Genomic DNA, 22,786 nt, shown 5'->3' with positions numbered 1-22,786 from the left:
GCTGCATCCACAGCTGTCCAAAGTGTCCTTTTGAATATTTGCTTGGTATCACTTTCCATTACAGTGTCAGTGTTACACATGTTATATAGAAATTAAAAAGTACACTTACAAGTTGCAGGTTATGTATTAACATAAATATGCACACATAGCCTATTTGTAAAGTGACCATTTCACTTTCCCTCTTCAAACATGACTGCACCGTCTCTGGAAGGAACGCTGGGATAAGACAAGGAGAGAGGGAGGGAAAAAGGGGGCAGAAGGAAAAAGAGGGGAGGCAGTGTGTCTGCTCTCCGAAAGGGAGGAGTCAGGCACAGGGAAAGGGCAGCTGGGGCTCTACAACTCAAATCTTCCTTCCCCGAGAAACTCTTGCGTTACGGTCTTTACCGCGATAAACATATATAAGTTTAACGAGTCGCTGTACTTTTGTGTTTAGACTTTAGGTATGGGCAAAGACAAGGCGCTAGTTCAGTGCTGTGCTGCTCCTGCCAAGCGCACATAGGACAGAAAGAGAAGACGAGGGAAGAAAAAAAAAGTCCGCAGAGCAGTTTTTGGAGTTTCAAGTGAAGAAGCCAAGAGCCTGTTTGCAACAAGCATCTGCTAGCGAGCGAGAAGAAAGTCTGCAAGGAGAGGACAGAAAGTTTCACAACAGCTGAACGAGTAAGTGCAAGAAATGTGCAGTTTTTTTCAGCCTCTTTGGTTCCATGAAAGTTTTGCAAACCGAAGAAGAGGGGGGAAGAGTCATGTAAAACGTGAATGCGATACTCCTGCCAGTCTGGTGCAAATGATTACATGAAATCAATAGTACAAAGGCATAAACATAGTTTATTGGCAGCGGTCGGTGGCTGTTATGAGTTTTCTGCTTTATACAAAGTTCAACAGCGCCGTTCTGCAAACTTGGGCTCTTATTGTCAAACTTGCGGCCCCTATTGGTCTGTTAAAATGTTTTGAAAGTGTCCATTTGTTTTATGCTTGTCACATTGATAAGTATCTGTAAATAACGAGACCCATCAAAGTGCAACTGGTTTCAGTGCAATGTGTCCTTGCAACAGTTTAAATATTCCCAAATGCTTAAGTGAGTTTTTATTGGAAGTAGTCCTGTAGAAAAGTTCGGGCTCCCGCATAAGCGTTCTTTTCCCTTTAGCACAGAAAGCAGAACGTAATAATGTTTCTCGTACTTTCATCTTGTTTCAAAAACGAGAATCATATTAGAAAAAAATACATTTGGCTCTTTGATGTAGCCTAATAGGGCGAACAAACATTTTAAAATAATTACGTGCGATGGTAATATGTAAATATTTTATCTAGGCCTATTTAGGTGGAGTAAGAGTTCTAAAATTGAACAAATTTAAATTGAAAACTTATTATTTGCAGCAGTTTAATTTCGTAAATAAAAAGTTACAGCCTGCAGTGATACTTTATGTCCATTGCTCTTTTTTTATTCACTTTGAATTTAATCAGTGCTTAAGAAAATATATCTGGAAACTGATAAAATCGAGTAGAAATAACAGAAATTATTGCGACTATTAAATAGATAGAAACAAACATGTTATGGCAATGATGAAAACATTTAAACAGTGTGTAATTATTACGTAGTAATTATTAGGCTATTTGTGCGTTTTCGGCTCTTCATATAGGGATAAAATGCTAGATTAGTAGCCTAAGTGAAATAATTGTGTATGAATCTGTTTATTATAATAGCCTAATGCTTATTAGCAGCCAAGATTTTATTAGAGGAAACGATCATTATTTACCGTTTGGATGTTGTGTAAAGTTTTTGTGTCACAGAATTTGTGTAGATATTTGCTTTCAACTTTTTAAAACTTTTCTCACACTGATGCCACGACAGACTTGTTTGTAGTTGTAGACGACGCTTCAAAACATCCGTGTCCAGCCAAACCCCTCCGGACACCTGCGCGCGATTGACTGAGGACATAGAGTCTCACATTTAAATTCAATATTCAGTTCAGTTAAATGTTCCGTCACATTTTGAACGTTTATGTTACCGTGTTTTTTTTTTTTTTTTTTTTTTTTTTAATTTTATTTATTTATTTTTTATTTTTTGCAAGCATGTTAATAGTAATGAACGTATTCACTTGATATTGTTTTGTGTTATAATTTATTACAGTAACATACATTTAAAGTATAAAGTGAAGCCCGCTTGATGCTTTTTTGGCAATTAAAGTAAGTGAGGTCTGCTCGTTCTGCATATATTTTTTGCGTGTCTGAGGTTTGATTTTCTTTTCTCCTCTCTCTCTTTTTAATTTTTACTTTATTGCATTTGCCTTTTATGTATGAGAGTGGTTTCCCAGTGAATTGTCTGTATTGAAATCTGTATGTAGCTACTATATATTTGACCCATGGCTGTACAATTTTCTCATATATTAAATGCAATTAATAATTTGTTATATTATACTCTTTGTGATATGTCAGTTATTATCCGGTGACCTATGAATTTGCATGATGTCAAACAGGGTAAAGAAATATGTCAAACAATCTGTAATCTGTCTTTCATGTCAAATTTACCGGTCGACTATAGCAGAGATTTATGCTTTTTTGTCTGCCTGTAGTTAATGTTGTTATGAAATAAGCATTCATTTGAGTTCTTCAATTCAAGCTCTGTGATGATAATGAGACATTGTTCTCTAATAAGACAGGCTTCAGTGTGATTAGAAAAAATCCACAGCATGAGTTTTCAAGTCAGTGTTTATCTCATGCTTCTGTCTTTTGGGAAAAAAATTGTACCTTATTGCTTTAAAAATAATTTTTTTTTTCTTTTATATGAACTAGATATTATATTATATAATCCAGGAATTAATCAAAAAAAATTTTTGATAATTTTTTGGTTTAAAATAGAAGATTTGGTTATTGGAATATGAATTTCACTGGAGCATTGTAAATTTAAATGTTTATGGTTGCATTTGCTCAGTATGCATCACAGACTTCATAAAATCTGTAGAATGTTTATACTTTCATCAAAAATAATTCCATAAATATTTACTTGCAATGCTTTGATCAAACAGGTGTAATTTTGCAAAAACACTTGCCTCATCATGAATTATTCATCCTCACTCGTGAGCGGAGTTGACCAGATTAAAAAAAGTGTTTATCTGTTCAGAGTCACTCATCAAACTGGAGTTTATCACACTTCATATATGCAAGGCTGCATTGCAGAACAGAACTGAAGGTTAGCAGGTTACTCTTGCCAGCCTCCCCTTTTCTTGTCCACCGTACTGAGCACACTGTGTCACCGGCTAATATTAACAAGCGGAGATGACATACGATTATCCTCAATGTCATCCCACCCCCTCCTTCCACTTACTCCATGTGCATAAAACCCTCAGATTAGGCCCGGCATTGGCGAGGGATGCCTGTACCCTTCACCCTCAGGGTGCTTTAGCATCGTAAAGCAGTTCTACCTGTCATTAGGTGCATGAGATGAGATGAGATGAATGAAATGACTAACAGGGGGGCATTGAGATGCTAATGTGGGTTTGAATAGCGCTGTGCTTATTGTCCAAACCAATAAGGAACAAATGAATGGGAAATTTGTGAGTCTCTGCACGGCCGATAGCACATTGCTATACTGGAAGTGCTCTCGGGAGCTTTTTTTTCATGCTGTGGTTTGTGGTGCAGCGGTAAAGAGTGTTTTTGTGAGTCTGATATCTTGGAATCCTGGTCAGGCTGATTGCTTTTAGGTAAAGTGATTTGTTATGATTGATCTGTAGCAGCATGAGGTGACTACTAGGCTTTTTGCGCATGTGGTATATCATTAAGAATCTAACTGCCTGAACTGTTGTCAAATTTGTATATCTTGGAATAAAATGCATTTTTTTCCCCTCAAAGTATCCCATGTATTTGGCCATGTTTAGCATTTTAGACCCTAACAAGCAGCACCTAATCTAAAATTGCCCGTAAACCTTTGTTGTGCGCTACTGTGGTGCTCTGCTTCCACTTGCCGCTGTCAACAAGCTAGGACTTCCAACCGAACCTCTCACTTTGATGATTCTCAACTTTGATACGTTCAACATCAAATGAAATGGACACATAGAGCAAGAAAGAGGAAAAGGAAACAAGTGAAAGTGAGTAATTGAGAAAAAGGGGCGCTACTCTTGAACTGTGGGTTGTGTCGGCTCGTGGGCCACGTCGGATCAGAAGTTGAGTAGTTGTGTATAAGTAGAGACACGTCAAAAGTGTTCGTCTATATTTGTGTCTCAGTGGAGGGGGTCTCTAGCTTTGTAGGGGGTTTGCTCTCAAGCTCTCTCTCTTCCCTTTTCTCTTCACCCCCTTCTAATCCCCAGGCCCAGTCATCCCTTTAGGGCATGCCTCAGATCTGCCTCTATGTCAGGACGACCCCTTCCTTCTCTTCTTTCTGTTGCCCTTTCTCTCTTTCTTTTTGCTTTATCTCCATTTTCATTTTATCTTTTACTATTTCGCACTCTCTTTATATACAGTGGCTCTGAAAATATATGGACATGTTTGGACACTTAAGCCATACTTGAATGTACAATATGTGTGAATATCACTTTATAAGATACAAAATATCACACCAAGACCTTTTTTCAGAGATTTTTTTTTTTATTAATTGGTCCCACCATGAAGTAATTTCTCCTGAAGTTCACAAAGGTGTTCTAGCTGAGTGTAATTCATCATATTGTAAATAATTTGTCCATGTATGTTTCATGTAAAAAAATCTTGACCTTGTAATGTTTAATCAAAATATCATACTGTAACTGGACCTTCTGGTGAAAATGGCAGTCTTCCTTCTTGTGATGTATGCAGGACTTCTATGATCATTTAGTCCACTTAAACCTGCTTCTGCTAGCTCACGTTCATCTGCCTCCATGTTTGAGTGCAACGGCCATCTCAAATTTTAATCAGCAACCGATGCATATAACCAGGTCCCTACTCTACAGTTCTTCATTTTTGATAATCCGCTACAATCGGATATTCTTCACAATATGGAAGAAAAACTTTTTCTACTTTCATTTAAATTGGTGACTTTAAAACTATTTTGTCTGCTTGTGCTGTCATTCTTTAAAATAAATGATTGGTATGATATTTTGCATCTGAAATAAAGACTTTCAGGTTTTAAGTGTGGATTAAGTGTCCAAATACTTTTGGGTCCTCTGTTTCTTGCATTTTTTTTTTCTTTTTAGAAGTCTTTTTTCTCTCGCTCATGTTTTGTTTTTCATTCTCAGTTTTTTTCTCTCTCATTCACATACAGCCTGCAGGCTGTCACAGGAAATGAGCAGGTTCGTACCAAAGAGTGACAGTCTGTTTTCACTTGCAGGACTGGGTTTTTGAAACTCAAAATTGACCTGCGAATTAGCCTGGCCATTTACCCTTTTAGAGAAGCATTAGCAATGGCGGAAAAAAACAAATGATTTCACCAGAAAAAGAGGAGTTCTCAAGAAATGTTATTCTTAAGTGGATCTTCAGCTTACCATGCAGAAAAGATGTTAGCATAACCAGTAGGCCTGTTAACCAGCATAAAGCAGTCTGAACTACCAGAGAAATTCATGCTGGTCTTTTCAGGCAGGGTGCTACTCGCATACATGTGTGTGCGTCATGGATAATGCTAATGTTTTCTTTTCTCAAGTAGGTAGCTGCAAACAGCACACATTGTGTGTTGGCAAGAACTTCTTGGTTTGTCTCTTTATTTTGCCATCCGTAAAACCATCTGTAAACCTGTGTGTGAAGTGCAGCAACAAGAGAACTAAGTACTTCCCCATTTGGTGGCAGGGTGTGTTAAGGAGTTGTGACAGGGTGGTTGTGTGTGAATGAGTGTTGTTGTAAATGTACCAGTATGTTGGCATTGATGTGAGGTATTTTAAACAAAAGTGAAAACGCCCAAACACACACACATAGAGGGGACAGATAACATGGTTCTTGCATGTGATCAATGTTTTGTCTCAGTGCTGCGATTTTTAGGTATTTCACATATGAATGAATGAATAAATTAATGAAAATACAATGAAGAAAATGTTAACTGTAAAATGTAAATATTTAAAAAAAAAAAAAAGAATATGGTAGGATTTTTAGAGCATTCAATTCTTTCACATAAAGAATAAACAAACTATTTAAATGTATCCATTTAAAAAATGATATATTGGAGCATTCCATAAATAAATAAAATGAAATGATAAATCATTTAAAATAAGAAAAAAATTACTTAACTTTAATGACTTAACCTTTAACCCTGAGAGATATCAATGCCAGGAGAGTAGCTGAATATCAGATTCATATGTAGAAAGATAAAAACAGTCTGTGCCAGGGCTTGTGTTCTCCCTAAATCCCTAAGTATAACTCCTCTCCTGTTTGGCTCTTCTTCCCCATGTTTTGCACTCTTCTCTGTCCCCTTTGAGTACTTTAAAAGTAAATGTCAAAGCCTTTGCTTCCCTATTCCCTGAGATAAATAATGTCCCTATTTACAAAAACAAAAGAGGAGACTCAACTCTATGAGCAAATCTATGAGCAAAGACTCCCCAATTGTCATCACAGCATCTGAAGACTAATCGCTTTTTCTCATTCAAAGTGTGCTGGTTTTAAGGGCCCGGGCATAGATGGAATGAGAGGGAGAAGGAGAGAGAGGGTGGGTGTGTGTGTGTGTGTGTGTGTGTGTGTGGGGGGGGGGGGTGCTTTGTTTTAACAATACTCCACAGGGAACATTGAAGGGGAGGCAGAGTATATTGGAGGGGTCCCTCTCCCGCTGAACAAAGGCCAGTTCCTTCCAAGCAAAGAGAAGGGGAGGGGATGGAGGTGAAAGTTTTACAGTCTAGTTCCCTCAAGGAGATTTTGGAGTGGAGGGGAGCAGAAGGGAGGTAGAGAACATGGTCTTTGGAGTCCGCGGTTGTTTATAACGATAATGTGTCACTGTTAATTCCCAATATGACAAACAAACACTCCTAGGGGCAAGGGAGGCGGAGGAACAGAGGTTAGGTTTGGCAGTATGACTATATGTTGTGGGATGGCTGAAGTGTCATCCAGGAGAGATTTTGTTATTCCGTTTATACTGTGGCTATTTTTACACATGAGAGTGAAAATATTATTATTATTATTATTATTATTATTATTATTATGACAGTACAGTGCATGACAAACAAGTTCAGTTGAGTTTAGTTGTTTACGGTTGCCGAGCAATATCGCAAGTTGTTGTGTTAATATAATGCCACTGATGTGCATTTTACAATGATTTAACAATGATTTAAATGTGGCTCACTATTGATATAATTGATTTTCATTCATTTTTTCAATTGTAGTTTTGTTTTGAACTGGTAATACATAATGTAAAACTGTTTTTTGCAGTGATGCCAGACTTATATTTTGTTTGCGTCCTTCAACTTCAAATATCAAGTAGCATTTTGTTAATTGACAGAATCTTTCTTTCTTTCTTTCTTTCTTTCTTTCTTTTTTCTTTCTTTCTTTCTTTCTTTCTTTCTTTCTTTCTTTCTTTCTTTCTTTCTTTCTTTCTTTCTTTCTTTCTCTCTCTCTCCAAAAATAGGATGTGCGTATAACTAATGTATAATTACCATGGTATTACAGTTTTCTTATACTGCCCTCCCCTAACAGGCAGGATAGAGAGAAACAGCAGAATAAATGTGCACATGAGCAGAAAAGGAGCTATTGCCATACCACTCCAGAAGGCGGTTTTTATCAAGATCTCTGCTTGCTTGAGAAATACATCTTATTCGTGTAGGAGGACAAGGTTAGACTTTACTATGTAATTTATTATTCAGTCAATACTCACAACCACAGGTACACACACAAACACATAATCGGACTCTTTAGGTTACCGGCAGCTCATGGTGGACAGCGAGAGTGCCGTGTGCCATAGTAAAAGCTCATCCAGCAGCCACGGTTTAGAGCGAAAGGTTCCATTTGTCAAAGGTGCTTGAGAGTACTCCCCCTCTCTCGCTGCCCCGCAGTTTGGCGGCTACTTGCCGAAGTCATTGTCTGAGAAGAGGCAGGACATTACTCACTGTTGAGGAAGAGAAAAAGAGTTTTGGGGCCCCAGGCACCCGGACTGACCGGGTTTATGAATGGGGAATTAGGTTTGCATACTGTGAGTTAGTTACTGTGACAGTAGAGCCCTTTAGACTTGAACTTGACTAGGATGATGTCCACCATATGAGGAACAGAAAGAGAGGAAAGCATATAATTGGGGGGTGTGGGTGTGTGTGTGTGTGGGTGTGTGTGTGTATGGGGGGGGGACACATTTGATGTGTTGTGCTGTGTAGTGCATAAGTCAAAAATGTCCAAAAGTGCATGTTTGGATGCTTGTCTTGTGAAGTAAGTGGGTAGCTGACATGTAATACTCTTAGGAAGTTGACGTGTACCGTAGCGTGACATGTAAAACTTAATGTAATAATATTATAAACGGCAATTTGTGTTTTCTATATACAATCATGAAAGCATAATAATTAAATTAATATTATGTTTTGTTGTTTATTATAATATAATATAATATATATTATATTATATTATATTATATGTATGTATAAGAGATAGTGTATGTTTACCATATACTTCTTTTCAAGAGTACGGGAGACTTATGATGTGGATGCTGCAAGATGTTAGATTTTGGAGGGAAAAATGTGGTGAGAAAGAAGAATGCAAAAATGGAAGAGGAGAAGGAAAGTGTCGAGACAGTTCGGAAGACTGCAAGGAAGAGAGGGTAGAGAAAGGTGGAGGAGAGAGACTGAAAAAGAGAGAGTTGAGCGGGATTGTTTTTTCCTCTCAGAGCTCAGTGTATACGCTCACGTCTACCTCCCAAAGCTTCGTTCACAAAGAGATTTACAAGACAGGTCTCTACTGCCCTGCATTTTAAGTGTGTGTGTCTGTGTATGTAAGTCTGCCTACCTGTGTGAATTATTTCATGCATATGTGCATGAACACTGCGGATTTTCACATGCACGTTTCAGATTATATTTCAGTATGTGCGCTGGCAGTTTATACAATATCAGTAATGTTTACAATATCAGTCAAAGGTTTTACAATATCAGTATGTATAGTAATTTTTGTTTCACATGGGCAACGGGATACTTGGCACAGGCCTGCTGACATACTTTTAATTTTTTCACAAAAACTTGAAAAACCTTCAGATGCCAGGAAATGTGTGTGCGTGCCATGCATCATGTATCGGCATGTGTGTGTCGGCACTGTATTCGGGGGTACTTCCACATACAAAGGGGGCTCCTTAGCTTTTAGAATTATTTATGTTGTTTGGCTTTTTGTGCTACAGTCTAAGCACTTGTCTCCTCCTATTAGACTGAATGACTCTACTGAACCCAGCTGAAATCTCTCCAACTCATCCCACCAAAATCCCCCTCCGCTACACTTTGCAGACTATATAATGTCTTGCAGGTTCATGTTTGCAGGCCCGTTGTTAATCACATGAGGTTTTTCTGATAAATGCTTGTAAATCAAAATGATTAGTGAAGGCTTGATGTGGGTCACACATGTTAAATAAATATTTTTAATAGCTATCACATGCTTTCAAATGTCTTGCATAACTGCAATTATCCTTCTGCAAGTTATACCACTTTTAAAGGAACATTTTTGGTTCAGAACAAGTTGTGTTGCTTGACAGAGTCAGGATTGTGCTGTCAAATAATTTAAGAAAAAGTGCATTACTGTAAAGCAACATTTGTTACTTTAGTACAAGTCAGCTGTTTACTGTTTACTGTTAAAAACCAACTGGCTCTCATTCATATAATTTTAGTAAGTACAAAAATTAATAATGTAATAATAAATGTATTAAAAAATAAATGGAACAAAAATAAAATAATAAAGAGTAATATAAGAGTACATAATTATATTGATTAATTTGTGTGTGTAGCTATGGCATATGTTACTTGTTATTTTTATTATTTTATATATTTTTGTATTTTATACTTTTTAAACTAAATTGTGAAGCACTTTGGGCAACTATAAAAATGTGTTATATAAAAGAAAGAAAGAAAGAAAGATTTATATGATTAAAAATAAAAAATATTGTAACCACAATACAACAAATTGAATGGGAAATGTGAACATTTTCCATCAAGGTGAGGGAGCAAAGGCCTGAATGTCGGATAAAATTTGCCTGCTGTTTAAATACCGCGCATCCCTGCAAGTAGCATATGTTAATGGCGCAGATATTGGGAGTGTGTTTATATGATTAGCGAGTGAGAGGTCGAGATGAGAGTTGAGCCAGAGTGATTTGTCTTCTCACATAGCGAAAGGAGATCAATGCAAAGTGCCTCTTGCCTGCTCAACAAAGCCATGTAAACTCATTAACTCCCTGAGACCTGTCCCTGGTTTTACATTCACACACACACAAACATGGCAAATCAGTAAAATTACATGTGTGAGATTGGGTTAATGTTTTAATGACTGTGAGTGAGTGATTGTGATTTTCTAATTTTATTGTATCAAAGTGTGTGTGGAGACTGGCTGTGTCCGAAATCGCACCCTATCCTCATTCACTATTTCCTTCATTGATCCACTAATATAGTTCACTTGAGGGAGTGAATGAAAATGGGTGAGTGAATTTGGACAACTAAGTGGGCTGGAAGAGCTGCCGATTTTGCATAGTTTGTGCTTGCTGTTTAATAATTATTTGATACTTAGCAAACTGGCAGCTCCAGTAATAAGATGAAAAGGTTTATCTTGAACTCTGTCATGAAAACTATGTATAAACCTTAATTTAATTTTTAATTTAAAGGAATTTATATCTTTATGATATTACACTGTAGCCACATTGGAACAGCGGTTTGGAAAATGGATGGATGATTCAGCTGGGGGCATCATCTTCTGGCCAGGGAATTAATTTGGCACGTGACTCTCACAGTGCATTATGGGTATTCTCTAGCCATTGAGTGTACTTCGGTTGATGTTATTGTGGTGCATTGTGGGATTGAATGAGTGTGTTCGATAACGTCCACTATGGTTTCAGACACCACTATAAATGGCTGTCCCCTCAAACAGTGAACTATTTAAGGGTATAGGGCAGGGCCTAAAATTAACACTTGCCAAGCACCAAATGCGAGTAAAAATCTGTGCTGACGAGTATATAAAACTGTGTCAGTCGCCAGATTGCTGGTAACATTTTTATGAATTCTAACAATGCAGTGTTTTGAGAACATGAACATGAACAAATGTGAACGACGCTCGGGGCAGTTGACGGGTCAGTGCTGCATCATCACAAAAATTTAAGCCTTTCTAATATAAATATTGAAACGCTAGAACATGCAAAATGGCACACTGTGGGAAGTTCAACATCCGAAACATCAGAATCGAGCGCTCTGTAAGCCGCGTCTTCACACAGCGCGCAAATATGAAGTTGAGCTCTCTTCATGCCTTCCTGTGCTTGAACGGACAAATTTACACAAAATTATGTCAAAAAATGCCTCAGTGAGTAGTACACATAGTCATCTATGACTTCAATTGAGAAAGAAAAGGCATGATCTGTGTGTGCATTTGCTCTTAAATTGACAGCATCCTAAATAATCCTGCTGCTGTCTGGTTTTCTTTGTCTTTTGTTCTTTGATTAACATGACAGACAGCAGCAGGAATATTGGACTGCTGTCACTTTAAGAGCTTACAACATGAGTTATCTTTCTCAACTATTTAACGTTCCAAAACTGACTGTGTTTAACTGAATACTCGCCAAGATGGGTATTTTGACATAATTTTGTATGTATTCGAACGTTTAAGTGCAGTAAGCCACTCATTTTGGTACTTGTGACTCACGAGCTGTTTGAGACTGATGAGAGGCGCTCCACTAATATAGATCAGTGGTGCGCATGCTTTTGGTGTGAGCACAAAACCTTCGGGAATTAGTAACGCTATGCGTAATATAAGCACTATTTAACTGGAGCGAATGAGACAAATGAGAGAGAGGAGGCGGGCATGTGTCATTTCACTATCGGAGAGAAGAGGGCGAGAATGCGCTGCTGACGTTATTGCCTGTGCTGCTGAAAACAAAATGGATCGTCTCGTAATCGGAAAGACGTGAGACTGACCGGCCGGTCATCGATCATAGATCATGAGGAAAAACGGCCGATTCCGATCCGTGGCCGGTCGATCGGTGCATCTCTAGTGTACACCACAGTCTCTGGGCTCCCGGCATCCCGGACACCAATATTTTAATGATTTATAAAAGATGAATCATTGTTTGGCCATCTGAGATTTGTTGTTTGCTTTTGGCATCCGATAGAGCGTTTGGACCTAACTGTGATGCGTGACATGAGACAAGCAGATTGATGTGGTTTCTCATAGAAACAACAGAGAAGGCAATACAGATGCATTTCAATAGTTACATGCAGGGCTTGACATTAACGTTTTTGCTCACCAGCCACTGTGGCTAGTGCTTTTCCAAAGCTACTAGCCACTCAGCATTTTCACTGGCCACAATTTTGTCATCGATACTATGGGTAAAAGCTATCAGACTGTGAAAAGACCAGGTGTAGATGCCCTCCAAAACACATTTGAGATGGATTTAAATCCAATCACTCAAACATCCGATCACTTGAGATGCATTCTAATCAAAACTGGACAAGTGTAAATGCACCTGGTCGCTGAAGCCACATATGTAAATTTTACTCCTCCCAAAATAGTAAAAAAAAAAAAAAAAAAGTACAATAAATAAATAAATAAACATGACAGCGTGCTTCAAAAGGCTCTACATGATCCCAGCTGAGGAATAAGGGTCGTATCTAGTGAAATGAGGTCATTTTCAAAAAAAAAAAAAAATTATATACTTTTTAGCCACAAATGCTCGTTTAGCTCTGCGATGCGACACGTATTACATAATAACGTAGGTCACAAGTGATGTAGGCAGAAGTACCGTGGTAGGGCGAAAAACTCCATCTCATTTTCTCCTCCAACTTCAAAATCATCCGACATGGTTGTTTTACTTTTTTTATAAAGGGCGTTTGACTTAGGCTCCGTTTACACTTGGCATTAATATGCGATCACCATGATCTGATCAAGCAGATCGGATCATTAGCCAATCAGGACACGGCGCATTTACATTTGTTCACATTAATTGGCCTCTGTATCTGGATAACCGATCGGATTTCTGTTTCCTGCAGAATATTTAAATTAGGTGCGTTTGAAAGGCAGAAGCTTCAAATGGCTTAATAACGTAAAAACAACTTTCACTTTAGCCTTTATCAATGCAGTGCAAACAATACAGAATTTTTGTGAATTATTCAACCAAAGTACAATCGATCACAAATGGAGTACTTAATCTACCAATTTAAGTTTCCCAACATTAATCTTGTATGATGAAAAGAGTAATTATTCCGACACATTTCATGATTGAAATAAGTGTGCAAGCATTTATATTGCATGTGTAATATGCAGAAAACAACAGAATCTGAACATTTGGATTAAAAAAATAAAAGAACACACATCACATTAAAGAGCATTAATTAAAACTAAACAAGGGTAGGCTATACGACACCAGATTAAGAGTAAAGATGATACAAATGTCCCATTGCTTTCACTCACTTACTTTACTTTTATGTGGACAACATCCAGATACAGGTTGCAAGATAATGGCAAATGTAAACGCAGCCCAAGTTTTGCACGTTCGATTCGTAGATATAACATGGATCGGTACTTCCGCCTATGTCATGCGTGACCTTTCCAACGTGATTACATAATGCGTGGCGCATCACAGAGCAGTGCAAGATGAGCATTTGTGGTTATAAAGTATATCAATTTGTATTTTTTTTTGAATATGACCAATCGTTTCACTAGGTAAGACCCTCATTCCTCGGCTGGAATCGTGTAGAGCCCTTTGGAGCTGCACTGAAACTGCATTTTGGATCTTCAACCCATTGTACCCCGGTAAAGTCCACTATATGGAGAAAAATCCTGGAATGTTTTCCTCAAAAACCTTAATTTTATTTCGACCGAAGAAAGAAAGACATAAACATCTTGGATGACATGGGGGTGAGTAAATTATCAGAAACTTGTAAATCTGAAGTGAACTAATCCTTTAAAGCTCAACACACAATCATCTTACCAGTGCTGATGCCGCTCTCTATCCTATTGCAGTCTTTAATCTGAAATTAGCTGATGATAAATAAAATGCAGCTCATATCTGTTGCTTTTGTTGCATATAGTGTGAATTTAAAGATCGAATTTATATTTATTTTGTTGTTTGCCTGAGTATTTATCTGCCTGTGTTTTCAGTTCCCTGTGTCAGTTGTCGTTAATGCATAAACTTAGTTTGGTTATGGTTTTCTTTCTTTTTATAAAGTCTATAGTTAATTCTTCATCCTCGTCCTGTCTTCAACCTACACCATGCTTAGCAAGTGTGACGGGTGCGTTCAAGTAATGTTTGCAAAGGTCATATATATGAGTTGAATGCACATGAATACCACCACAAAATCTTAAATATGAGTGGGAAACTCAAGATTTTCTTTAAGCCCTGAATTTATGAGTTGGGGGCGTGTCAGTTAGAAACATGGCAGAACGCCACAATACTTACAGGTATATAGCAGTGACATTGCCAGGCTTTTTTATTACCAACAAAATAAGCTAATTGCCTGCACAGAATATGAGAGCCTTGCAATATAACAGTATATTATGTAACGATAAAGTTTACAGTGGCTTCATATATTAATTAAAAATATAAAAACCTGATACACATTCTTTGTTCCTCATTTTCTAGAAGTAGAGTTCAAAATTCTTGCTGTATTTTTGTGTAGTTAATTTAGAGGTACAAGGTACACCGCCATCTTGCTCAGACAAAAAATTTACTTGAATGCACCTGCCATCATAAACACGACTTCCCAACTCGTAAGTGCGAACTTCCCAGGAGCACTTGAATGCACCATAATATGGTTGTTTGGATGGTGATGGTGAAGATAATGAGGGGTTGATATTGAGAACACAGGTGAAATGAGACACAGCTCCTGCCTCCTCGCTGCTGCTCGTGTCTTTCTGTGTACCTGCAGATGGAAGATGTTTCTAACAGTGTGTGGGGAGACAGAAAACTGTTAGAAGTTTCCAGAATTCCCCCTGTGCCTGCCTCCCTGGTGCATTTGTTTCACATCTTAGTTTCCCTCCTTCTGGTGGATTCTACAACTTTATTTGCCTCTGATTTACAGAGGATTACACACACACACTCCAATGCATGTAGGTACTGCTTTCTTCCACTTGCAGGTAGCGCAAGTCAATCAGTTTTACACACATGCATGTACTCTATCCTGTATAAAGCTGTTTATTATGGTAAATATCATATCATGAAGATGGGATTAGGCTACTTAACAAAACAAACTTTCTTGTAACAGGAACTTTACTATTAATAAAAGAAGCAAACTATTTAATAAAAGAAGCAAAACATTCAGGAGCATAAGAAAAATGCTGGAGATATGGAAAACCGCACCATAATGCAACAATGACAGACAAACTACAACTGAAACGGAGGGCTATATAAACACATTGATAAATGAGGAACCGAACAAGACACAGGTAAACATAATCAGCAATGAGGGAGACCAAATCAGTAACTAAGACAACCAAATGAACAAACCAAGAAAAGAAACTATATATAAAGGATCAAACTAAACAGAACATAAACGTGACTAATATACAGTTGTTTTCATTAAATTTTTGAGACTAAATGTATGTACGCTTACATAAAATGTCCTTTTAAGCTATTTTCTGTACATGTTACTACCATCTTTACTGTATTTATGTATAGGTCTGGGCAATAATGTTAGTCCTGTTAGAGTTCAGATTCAATTTAAATTCAGTTTAAAGTAATGTTTCAATGATTCATTTGAGTCATCACTCAGGAATGTTCACTAAAGTCCCAGTGTGACACATTTTTATATTTATTTCTTTATTAAAATGTCAGTAAATATAATTAAATATAAATATATACATGCACATACATTTATTTTTATATGGTTTTATATAAATGGAAGAAGATTAAATGTCATTTTTAATACGTTTACACGTAACATTTTGAATCTACAGTACTTGGCAATATTGACTGTTTGGTTTTAAAAGAAATATGCACATTATATTTTATTTTTTAACCTTCTTCACAATATTAAATTTATTAAAATATTTAGATATATTTTTAGCTATATATACTCTTAATTTTGTACAGTATATTTTGGCCACCCCTGTCTCATTATGCATTCTTCACTTTTTTGTTTAATTACTCTGTAGTACCTGAAAAAAGCCATTTAAACTGAGCTTGCTTGATAACAATCAACAAAGAAAGCAACAAAAAATAAACTAAGCAAACGATAAATAAGCATATGTATGCCAGCATATATTAATTTATGTAAGTACATTAGTCAGTTGCTGGAATATATATGATTGAATAGCTTTTGAAAAAATGCCTGTTCCAGACAATAAGTCAGTCCTAAAAGTCTCAGCTCATGCTTCTTTATTCACCCTCTCTCATCATCCCACTTTCAGAATTTCGATAACTTTATCTAGACGAATTTTCTGAGATTTGCCATCCTACTTGAGCTTTTCTTCTGCTCTGTCTTTATCTTTGTTTATGTTAAAACTAATGCAATCCCTTTTGCTTGACCTTTCCTCTCTTTTCTGCTCTCCTCCATCCATCTTTCTCTCCCTCCATCTCGCTTCCCCTTTTTTCATTTTGCATTCAGCCCCCTACGGACTCCTCCCCTCCTTTTCTTTCATCGACAGAGCCCCATACTGCAGGATGACTTCATCTAGTCTAATTTCTGGGTTGTAATAAGCTGTAAATGGCGAGGCTGCCGGGGCCTGTATAGGAATTAATAAGAGCTAATAAAGCATGCCTGTGGGGGCAGCAGCCTGTCTTTAAGTAAACATTATGACTTCTCCAGGGGGGCTGTTTGCAGCACAGGGCTGCTAAGGGACCAGGCTCTGGCTTGATGAATCATGAACCCATGGGATAGATAATTTGCTCCTTGATTCTACACCAATGGGGCTAATAAGGCCTCTCTGCTTTAACTGTTTGATTGGATAGGCAAGCGCTTGTGTGTGCGTGTGTGTGTGTGTGTGTGTGTGTGTGTGTAAACTTATGAATCGTGTATCTTGTGAAATTTGGTTTGAGGAGTAACTGACACTGTCCTACAAGAAAGAAATGTTATAAACCTGCCAAATTTCAGAAGATAGTGCCGAAGTCTGCAACTAGAAGTCAATATGTCAATATGAACTCAAACATATCAAAGTCAAACTTATCTAAATGAATAAAACATAATAATGAGTAATATGAAATAATCATAGAATAAATAATAGTAATTAAATTAAATGTTATATATAAATGTTGTATAAGTTGTTTAAACAAAAATGTTGTTAAAAGCCCGTAAAATTAGCAAACATTAATAACAAAAATTGATAAATAATTTTAAAAATTATTTATAAAAAAATAATAGAATACAAAGAAAGTTAAAAGTAATTTGTTATAAATAAATTAATTGTTGTATAAACAAAAAATGCCAATGTTGTAAAAAACTGAAAATTAACAATTAATAATAACAAACAATAATTTTAATAATTGATTTTTAAATAATTGATAAATAATAAATGTGACATTTATGCTTAAACAAGAAAAATATTCAAGATACATTCTCTAAAAACATCTTAATATATTACATGCATCATATTATGTACACTTATCTTGTTAAATAATGTTTAGACAATTAACATAAGATAAAATACTTATTACTTAATTATTGTTTACAGTGAGAAACTCCAAGTCTAATAAGTTATAAAAGAGCTATTAATTTATTCTATTTATTAATTTATTAACTTATTAGTAAGATCAACTGTTGATGTATAGTAGAGCTGTTAGATGTATATGGGTCTCTGTAGTTGTAAGTGAGCCGGTGTTCAGAAGTGAACAGTACCTGTTACTGTGAGGTACTGAGATGTGACAGGTTCTGAGGTATACTCCGAGTCCCTGGAGAGATGAGCGTGAGACCCCCCCCTAAAAGCCTTAGCAGCCTTACCATAGCTATGTTTGATCTCAGTCAATGCAAGCATTGTGTGTGTATGAGATGGAGAGAAAAAGAGAAAGATGGGCAGGCTGGATGCTTTGCATCAGCAAAGGAAACCCTCTTACTTAGTTCTCAGCTGGGGCTGGGGTGGTGTTCAGTGTGCTGTCAGATTTGAGTATGGTGTGTGGCTCTCTTGAGTTTTGACACACACTGTAGGAAGAACAGGGGCAGTTTTTACTGTAATGAATATTACATGTTTAATATTACCTTAAAGTCATGGGTACAAAAAACAACAACAAAAAGTTTACATTATATGCCATTAAACAGCCTAGCCTTTTCAACAAAATGTATTAATGTAACAAATATTATTTATATGAATTATATATATATATACATGCACCAAGGCTGCATTTATTTGATCAAAAATACTGTATAAATAGTAATATTGTGAAATATTATTACACTCTAAAAAATGCTGGGTTAAAAACAACCCAAGTTGGGTTGAAAATGGACAAACCAAGCGGTTGGGTTAAAGTCCCCCAGTAGTCCCTTACATTTTATCCTGAACTCATATTTGATCACTAAAATGACATATTTAAGTGTTTTCTGTGAAAAAAAAAATTCTTCATGCCTTAAAATAGCTTGAATGTAACACTCTTGCTTCATTTTGTATATGCGGATCTATGAATATGCTAATCCACACAAGCTCAGAGATCCACTCTGTCAAATTTTTGAGGTAAACGCTACACAATGGTATCGCTTTTTACAACATCAGACACATAACGGTGATTGATTAGCTTTTTGCTTGACCACGTTATCAAATAATGTGTTGCTAATGTTACACAAACCATGTTCCGAGTTAAAAATCAGTATCCTTAGAAACGCTTTGAAGACCTTAGAACGTCATTGGAGAAAGGCATATTCATCATAACATTGAAAATACATCATAGACCTGCTATATTGCTAAATCTACCAGATTTTTCATACCAACAGAAAACTATAACGGGATAACGTTCTCTTGAGACTCCCCTGCTTCAGATTGGTCATAGTTAATTATATGCTAAAGCCCACTGGCACGGTGATGTGATTGGTTATAAGGTAGTTTGTGACGTCAGAAACACCAGCGATTTCAAACTGCATTTTTTAAAACTGTCTTTAGATCACTGCAGTTTTAAAGAGAAAATACTCAGTGGTGTTGACTAATGAATTTGCACATGGTTTGTCTTAAAGCATATTAAAAACACCACATAGACATATAAACAACATTAAAAACTTGATTTTCACCACAGGGGGACTTTAAATATTTGCCCAACAGTTTTATTTAACCCAACTATTGTTTAAAAATTACTATATGGCTGGCTTAAAATGAACCCAAATTGGGTTGGAAATCAAAAATCTGTAATGTATAATTTTGTTTCATGTTCATGTTTCATGTCTTTTATTTTGTATTTTGAATCTTGTTGCTTGTTTGTGTCATGCTTCCCTTGCTCCTCATGTGCTCCCTCGGTCAATGTGTCATGTGCTGATTTGTTATTTATGGTCATGTGTTTCTAAGTTCTGTTTGTTCATTGGTTCCCTTGTTCCTTGTGTCACTTGCCCATTGGTTGTCTTAGTCATGTGTTCACTAAGTTCAAGCCAAGGCCTGTTCATGTCATGCCTGCCAGGTCAGTACCTGTTCACATTAAGTCTGCCAAGCCAGGGCCTGTTACGCCATGCCTGCCACGCTAGAGTCTGTTCACAACATGGATGCCATTCCAGTGTCTTGTCCCGTCATAGCCACCAAGCCGGTGTCTTCAGACAAGATGGCTTCTCCACCTGTGTCTTGTGATAAGATAGCTGCTCCGCCTGTGTCTTCAGACAAGATGGCCGCTCCGCCTGTGTCTTCAGACAAGATGGCCGCTCCGCCAGTGTCTTCAGACAAGATGGCCACTATACCAGAGTTACTTCAGCCAGAGGCTGTTCACATCATGCCGGCCAAGTCTGAGCCTGTTCACCTTATGCCTACCACGTCTGAGTTTCTTCATAAGATGGCTGCCATGCCTGAGCTCTCAGCCGAGATGGCTGCCACGCCTGAGTCTCTTCACAAGATGGCTGCCACGACTGAGCCCTCTGCCGAGATGGCTGCCATGCCAGAGTCTCTAGAGTGTGCAGCACTTACAATTGTGGCCACAGCTATCCTGTGTGTATGGGCCACACACACATCCATGGCCACCACACCTGAGCCTCCAGCCATCATTACCGCCATGCCAGAGCCTCTTCATGTCATGTCTGCCACGTCAGCTTGGGGGAGCTTGGTCCTCCATGGCCCAGGTCCGCCAGTGCACCAGGACCCTCTGCTCCACGGACCAAGTCCACCCATGCTCCAAGTTCCAAGTTTGCCCATGCTCCACGGACCAGGTCCACCCATGCTCCACGGTAGAAGTCTGCCCATGCTCCATGGATCAGGTCCACCCATGCTCCAAGGTACAAGTTCGCCCACGCTCCAAGTTCCAAGTCCGCCAATGCTCCATGGTCCAGGTCCGCCTCTGCTCCATGACTCAAGCCCGCCATTGCCATGCTGTGGTCCAGGTCCTGTCCCCCTGCACGGGCCTGCCCCTCCATCCCTCCCCCAAGACTGCCTCTGCTCCACCACCCTCATGGACTTTCAAGTCATGTCTAGTTTTTTTTTTTTTTTTTTTGGGGCGTCGGGAGCCGCCCATAGAGGGGGGGATTTGTTGTCTATAGTTCTGTTTCATGTTCATGTTTCATGTCTTTTATTTTGTATTTTGACTCTTGTTGCTTGTTTGTGTCATGCTTCCCTTGCTCCTCATATGCTCCCTTAGTCAATGTGTCATGTGCTGATTGGTTATTTATGGTCATGTGTTTCTGAGTTCTGTTTGTTCAATGGTTCCCTTGTTCCTTGTATCACTTGCCCATTGGTTGTCTTAGTCATGTGTTCACTAAGTTCATGTATTTAAGCCTCTTGTTTTCCATGTTACTTTGTCATGCATTGGATTTATGTAACCCTGCTGTTGGTGAGTGGTTTTGTCAAGTCTGCTCATTGTCAAGTCAAGCCTGCTCATTGTCAAGCCTGCTCATCGTCAAGTCTGCTTATGTCCAAGTCAAGTGGTTGTTTTGTTTGTTTGTCACCTAGTTTCAATAAACTGCACATGGGTTCATCAACTCTCCTTCAGTTGGACTGATTGTTACAAAATCAGACACATAATTACTAGAAGCAACAATAATAATCAAAAGGTTAACATTTATTAATAAGCCAATTAATAAATGTTTATTGTTTAATTATTATTCATTAAACTTTTTAATAAATGTTCATTTATTAAACATATTAATACATGTTAAATTCCAACATACTTTAGGTTCATTTTAAGCAAGCAGTACAGTAATTTTTAAACAATAGTTGAGTTAAATAAAACTACCCAGCAGGTTGGGCAAACATTTATCCCAACTGTTGGGTTAAAACAACCCATTCGCTGGGTTTGTCCATTTTCAACCCAACTTGGGTTGTTTTTAACCTACCATTTTTTAGAGTATACAATTTAAAAATAACTGTGATCATAACTAAGCACCAAATCAGCATATTAGAATAAACTCTTAAAGGGATAGTTCACCCAAAAAAATGAAAATTATCCCAATGATTTACCCTTAAGCCATCCTACACTCTAAAAAATGCTGGGTTAAAAACAACCCAAGTTGGGTTAAAAATGGACAAACCAGATTGGGTTAAATGTTTTCCCGACATGCTGGACAGTTTTATTTAATCCAACTATTGTTTAAAAATTACTATACGACTGGCTTAAAATGAACCCAAAATAGGCTGGAAATAAAAAAAATTAGACACTTAATTACTAGAGACAACAATTATAATCAAAAGGTGAACATTCATTGATAAGCAATGTATTAAATATTTATTGTTTAATTATTATTCATTAAACTGTTCATTTATTAAACATATTAACAAATGTTAATTTCCAACATATTTTGGGTTAATTTTAAGCAAGTTGAAGCATCCCGGATAGAAACATGAACACACCATTTTAAGGCAATGACAAATCTACAGTATAGCTAAAACAACTAACTTCTTTTCACAGTTGTCTATTCTCACCGGAGCTTACACTATGTCCTAATGTCATACACTGGAACCCCACTCTCTCGAGAATGTGCATATGGCTATTACCGGAAGTCAGCTATTATAGTTCATGAAGTTCTAAATATGTTAATTTTTCTTACAAAAACCCATTGCTGCGCTTCAGAAGGCATTTATTCACCCCCCCATCTTTGCCATCACAGAAACGAAACACATTTTAAAATATATTAAAATTGAAAACAGTTATTTTACATTATACAGAGCCAAACTTGTTACCTGCAGTGTATTTTTTATATTAACATTTGCATTATTTAAAAATGTTTTATTTAAATATGCGTATTATATAGATATTTATATTTCTTAGTTGACTATTTTTTTCAGCATTAACACTGTTAAAGTGTTATAATAACTGTGAAAGTGAATAGCGTGAATAACAACATTGTCGTCTGTAGAGCTGCTTGTATCTGATTTAAACTCATTTCATAATTTGATGAACTTTACACAGTTTTACTGAATCAACACTTAACTGACTTTGGCTGAAAAGTGACACTATTGTCTTTTTTAGAGCTGCTTTTCAGCAGAATTGAATTTTGTTTGCATCATTGATCATTATTTCCCTGTTTATCACTGTAAAGCTGCTTTGAAAATATATAAATAAAGGTGATGACTTAATTTACAAAAATAAAAATAATAAAATGATAAATAAAAAATAAACAAAAATGATATAAAATAATATATTTTATAATTTATTATA

The 22,786-nt window shown here is 37.1% G+C and overlaps 1 protein-coding gene across 3 annotated transcripts in view; it reads left to right on the top strand.

Moving 5' to 3' along the window:
* Positions 1–287: 287 nt before the first annotated feature.
* gli3 (GLI family zinc finger 3) overlaps positions 288–22,786 on the top strand; it is a 147,768-nt gene continuing 125,269 nt past the window's right edge. The window contains exon 1 of one of the 3 annotated variants that reach the window (XM_051882719.1): positions 288–657. The gene's annotated coding sequence lies outside the window, so the exon portion shown is untranslated. The remainder of the gene's footprint in view (positions 658–22,786) is intronic. The other 2 variants (XM_051882716.1, XM_051882717.1) reach the window with 2 other exon arrangements.

The sequence above is a fragment of the Ctenopharyngodon idella genome, chromosome 23 (genome assembly GCF_019924925.1).
Source record: "Ctenopharyngodon idella isolate HZGC_01 chromosome 23, HZGC01, whole genome shotgun sequence".
In the NCBI taxonomy this organism is placed as follows: Eukaryota; Metazoa; Chordata; class Actinopteri; order Cypriniformes; family Xenocyprididae; genus Ctenopharyngodon; species Ctenopharyngodon idella.
Note: the sequence above shows the minus strand (reverse complement) of the source record. Positions and strands in the feature narration are given on the sequence as shown.